The sequence below is a fragment of the Sinocyclocheilus rhinocerous genome, unplaced genomic scaffold (assembly GCF_001515625.1).
Source record: "Sinocyclocheilus rhinocerous isolate Xijiao unplaced genomic scaffold, SAMN03320098_v1.1 scaffold5627, whole genome shotgun sequence".
Classification (NCBI taxonomy): domain Eukaryota; kingdom Metazoa; phylum Chordata; class Actinopteri; order Cypriniformes; family Cyprinidae; genus Sinocyclocheilus; species Sinocyclocheilus rhinocerous.
This window is the reverse complement of record NW_015658010.1, coordinates 52,947-57,765: the sequence shown is the minus strand read 5'-3', so window position 1 is coordinate 57,765 and position 4,819 is coordinate 52,947. Positions and strand designations below refer to the sequence as shown.

The following is a 4,819-nucleotide window of genomic DNA, read 5'->3' as shown; positions in this document are numbered from 1 at the left end:
AAGAAAGCGTCTGAAACTCTATGACCTTTTCCTCTGCGAACACAAAAGGGAAAATATAAGCAGAAAGAGAGAAGAGGAAAGATAAAGGAAGAGAGCGAGGCAGGGAGAAACAGCACAGCTTACAATTTTTTCCAAGAATAATCAAACTCCTCCTCGAGCCGACAGTTGGACAAGGCGGCCTTGGCAGAGTCGAGGGGACAGATATTTGAGTGCGAATCAAAAAGCTGCTCAAAAGCCTTTTCTGGCATCTCAAGGCTAATTCTCAACCCCCGAAGACCAATCACGTGCTATTCCTGTAGCAGAGAAACACTATCCTCCTTTACCGAGAGAAACTGGTTTGTAATGGCACATATCAGTAACAGTGTTTATCTTGTTCAGAGTGGGGTAACCCAAGATGAAAGCACTGAAGGGCCACGGAGAGCTCTTACCTGGGCGGCTGTGGGAACTCATTGTGGCGACAGTGGCGGCTTTCTCTGAAGTGACTGGGTTGATAATAAGAGGAGTGTGTCCTGGCAGATGAGGATGTGAGAAACACCTCACGGCTCCTCTGGGGCTTGTTGGCTGGCCACCATCCACTGCTGAATGGGAAGACGAGTCAAAAGAGGCACGGGACAGGAAAGAAAGGACAATCTCAGAGGCTCATAGCGCCCCCTCTGGCCGTAATCCAGCTCTGTGTGTCGGTTCCTCTTTGCTCGATAAGATTGAACTGTCAAAAGAGCAAAAAACAACAGAGATATTACATAATTGCTGTTTTTCAGAATCTAATGCTGTCTGATGCCTACACAGGCAGCATCTTGAACTGAAGTACAACCTCTCAAGCAAGCAAGCATTTGGAACAGTCTACATATAAAGAGTGCTACATATGAAAAGCATATTAGAAGACTCAACTAGCATTTGATTTCAATAAACTTTTACAATTCACACAATACTCTAAGCGTATAAATACATAGAACACACAAATATTGGGTAAAACAGATAAGTGTTGTTATTGTTAACAAAACTCTAAAAAATAGTTTTCGCTAATTAAATTATAGTTGAAAAAGTATAAATGGATGAAAAATGTAAAAAAATTAAAATAAAAAATGAAATGTTGCTAAGGCAACTAACAGAAATAAGTTTATGCTGAAGTACCAAAATTACTAAAACTTAAATAAAAATAAAGAGAATGAAAATTTAATTAAAACAAAAAAATAACAAAAGCCCATGCATAACAAAATTACTAAAACTTAAAACTAAATTTAAAATGTAATATTGAAAAATATAATAAAAGATAATTTAAAGTACTAATAAATACTATAATAGTACATAAATACTAAACTACAACAACAGACCATTTTAATTAGATTAGTATTGTATTGACTGCATTTAAAAATATTTATATTCGACATTTCTCTCACTTTGTCCAACACCTTGAATATTATTATAACAAAAATAAAATAAAATCTCATAAGTGAATGCTGTTAAAATACTATAAACAGCAACCATCCAAATGGTGCTTTTGCACGATTTGACTTGCAATAAATTTCAATAGTGTTGATTTATGCGGTTTATTTTCATATAAATCAACTTTCTCGCTCTATATCCGGCATCTTGAATGTATTTTGGGATTGGCTTCTGTGTAAAACATGCGATGTCTTAGCATTTGGTCAACGGGAATGCCTTACAATGGTCCCTACGTAGGTAGCACTAGGTTTTGTATCAGAGCCAGATCTGAAGTGCACATCACTCAAGTGGGCTTTTCCTCTACAGTATGCATATTGCATACGTGACAAAGGCCAGAACAGAAGGACGCCGTGACACATTTTTGACACGGGGCGGGTGTAAACCACCCTTTACCAATCTGCCACGCTGACACATTCCCTCCCAGCCTGCCATATTTGCTGTTACAAAGCTCAACAGAACTGACAATAACAATCACATCAAGCAGACATAACGCAGCTCGCCCTACAATAAGTGTGTACACATTTCTCCTTATGTCCACCTGGAACAAAGGAACCTGTCTGTCAGCACAGCAACAGTATCTGGAGCAGTCTAGCACACAGCAGGACATCACAGCTTAGCCATGTTATATAACCATAAACATCAGCTGTTCCAAGAGGGAAAAAAAAAAATCACTCTATCAGTCTATGAGGGTGGGTTTACTCCAACACCATGTTTCTGACAAGTAGGGCTGGGACAGGAATCTGAGAAAATTTCCCATTTCAGGACCTTAATTCATTATAATAATTATTTTTGAATTTTTTAAGAAGAAATCCCATCTCACAATAACTAGGCCCAACTATACACAAGTCAGGGTTTAAATCAAAATTACATTTTTATTAGACCAGGAGCATGCATTAAAAAATAAATAAATAACAGGGTCAATTTTAATTTCATTTTGACTTCAGGCCACAAGTAATCAATAAGTGGATGCATGAGATTCATATGTGAGCAAAACAGACCATAATAAATTCTGAAAATGTATCACACAGCATATGAATAATTGGGATGTGCGCATATTTTACTTTAGTGCCGTTCTAAATTCAGTCAGAGCCATTGGAAACACCAGCTGCGATGAGGGAAACCATCACACACTCAACACTCAAGGGCATGCTTGGTTTACATTTACACAAGACAACTCCAAACCACACATCTATGCCCTCAAAAATCACAAATAAAAACGAGACTGCAAGTACTTGATCCCAATTAAACGTGCCAAGAAAAAGTGATTAAATCTTAGCAACTCCCAAAGCTGACGTGAAATTTTCCGCGCACACCAGGAAAAGGTGTTGCATCACAGGCCCCAGAATGAAGCGAAGCATAATACTCCATTAATCTGTTTGTTTTAGAGAAGCACGTCTCTGCAGAACCGCGCACAATCTTTATGGGACGTCTGATTTTCCAGCTTTCCTCTCAAAGTAAGTATGGCTTCTCACTGGGGCCAGGTGGCGTGGATTACATGTACTGGAGGGAGTTTAGTTCCAGCTCCTCCGGCAGTCTTTTGCACTTGCTGTCATCACATGTCTCACATGGCGGCGTTCCCGCCCCATGAGCGTAATAAACAAAGAGCGAAAGTGGACGTGCATGGACACAGTGGATAAAGATCTCGAGTAAGTGTGAGAATGCATGGGTGGAGACTTGGGTCACAATATTTGTGGAACAGGTTGTAGGTAAAGTGTACAACTGAAGAAATGGCTATTTATAATAGTTTTATCAATGCATATTTGAAGAAGGAATGAGAATTTAATGATTCTGGTTCTGATTCAGATTCCCTAAAGATTTTTTTAGTTTCTCAAAAGGAGATAAAAACTAATCAAAACATTTTTTTTTATTGAAGTATCATTTGTAAGAGTAACAGTTACTAAGTTCAATAAAAATAAAAAAAGTTAGGAATCGCTTCAACCAATTCAGTAAGTCATTTCATGATTCAAATCAATGATTCAAATCAGTAACTTGATTTAACTCAATTTAAGACAAACTGACTCGTTTGTTTAAAAAGAAAGAAGTTCAAAAGAATATTTTTTACAAATCAAATAATTTGTTTTCCTTCAGAAAAAACACCATAAACTTAAGATTTTTTTTTTTTTAATTGAAGTATCATTTATAACAGTAATGTCAAAATGTACTGAGAATTACCATTGACATTGTAATTGATACCGAATATTAAAAAAAGTTTAATGTTAATCTTTGTTTAATTTTTAGCTTACAATATTTTGAAAGAAAACAATTCTGGTCCTTTTGAACTAGTTCTATTTAGTGAATTAAAAAGAACTACAATTCACTGAAACAAAAAAGAACTCAGTGAATTGATCAAAGAGGTTCTTGACTTTTTTTGTTCGATGAATAAGTATGAATATGAAAGAATTAATCAAATACCACTTGACTAATTCAGTGAGTTACTGATTCAAAATCATTGTTATTCATTATTCATACATTCTTTTTGATTCTTTTGAGTCATTTGTTTACAAATCAGGCTACTTTTTTTCCTATAAACAAAAACTGAAAAACAATTAAACATTTTTAACACTTAAGTATCATTTTGAGTTACTTAATTTGACTTCAAGTCAAGAAACATTTTTTCGTAATTCAATTAATGATTCAATAAATTAGGGATGCACCGACTGTTCAGCAACCGAAATTATTCGGTCGAAAACAGCAAAGAAATCTCTTTCGGTGTTCGGCTGAATAAGCGAAAAGGCCAAATATGTACCGAAGAACGATGTGACGCGATCAAATAGAGGCATGCACTAATGCAGCAAACATGACAGCAGTGTGAAAGTATTTAAAACTATCAGAGAAAGACAAGAAAATCATTACATCAAGCAGAAATCATTACAAGCATGAAGCACCGACCGCGAGAGACTGTTTAGTGCTGCATCACATGTCTCCGATGAGAAGAGGTGGCTGATGCTGGTGGTTAGGCTACTGTATGATGATTGAAATCGCGAAATAGCCTCAAACGAATAGTAAGTAAACTGCAGAATGTTACAGTTTCTAATGCATGCGTGAATTGCATGTATTGACAGCGCTGCACGAGCTCGCGGTGCCAGGGTTCAAAGCATAGACTATATAAAAACATGAACGTAGTGTCCGTGACGTCACCCGTAGTTTCCTGAAGAGCGGTTTTGAAGCTCAAAGTGGGCGGAGCAGGCCGTCGCCATCTTGGCAGCGCGTCACTCGAAAATGGGCAAAAAGGCGGGAGCTGGTTGCTGAAGCCACGCCCACCTAGCTCGACGGCAGTGTCAGCAGCGGCAATCCACCTGTCACTCAAGTGGCCACGCCCTTAATTATGCAGAACTTTAAGGCTTAATATAATTTAAACGGATGAGTTAACAAATTC

The 4,819-nt window shown here is 37.4% G+C and overlaps 1 long non-coding RNA gene across 1 annotated transcript in view; it reads right to left on the bottom strand.

Moving 5' to 3' along the window:
* Positions 1-224: 224 nt before the first annotated feature.
* LOC107722014 (uncharacterized) overlaps positions 225-4,819 on the bottom strand; it is a 19,777-nt gene continuing 15,182 nt past the window's right edge. The window contains exons 3-4 of the long non-coding RNA XR_001637760.1: positions 429-706; positions 225-293 (exon numbers count right to left, since the gene is read on the bottom strand). This is a non-coding gene — a long non-coding RNA (uncharacterized LOC107722014). The remainder of the gene's footprint in view (positions 294-428; positions 707-4,819) is intronic.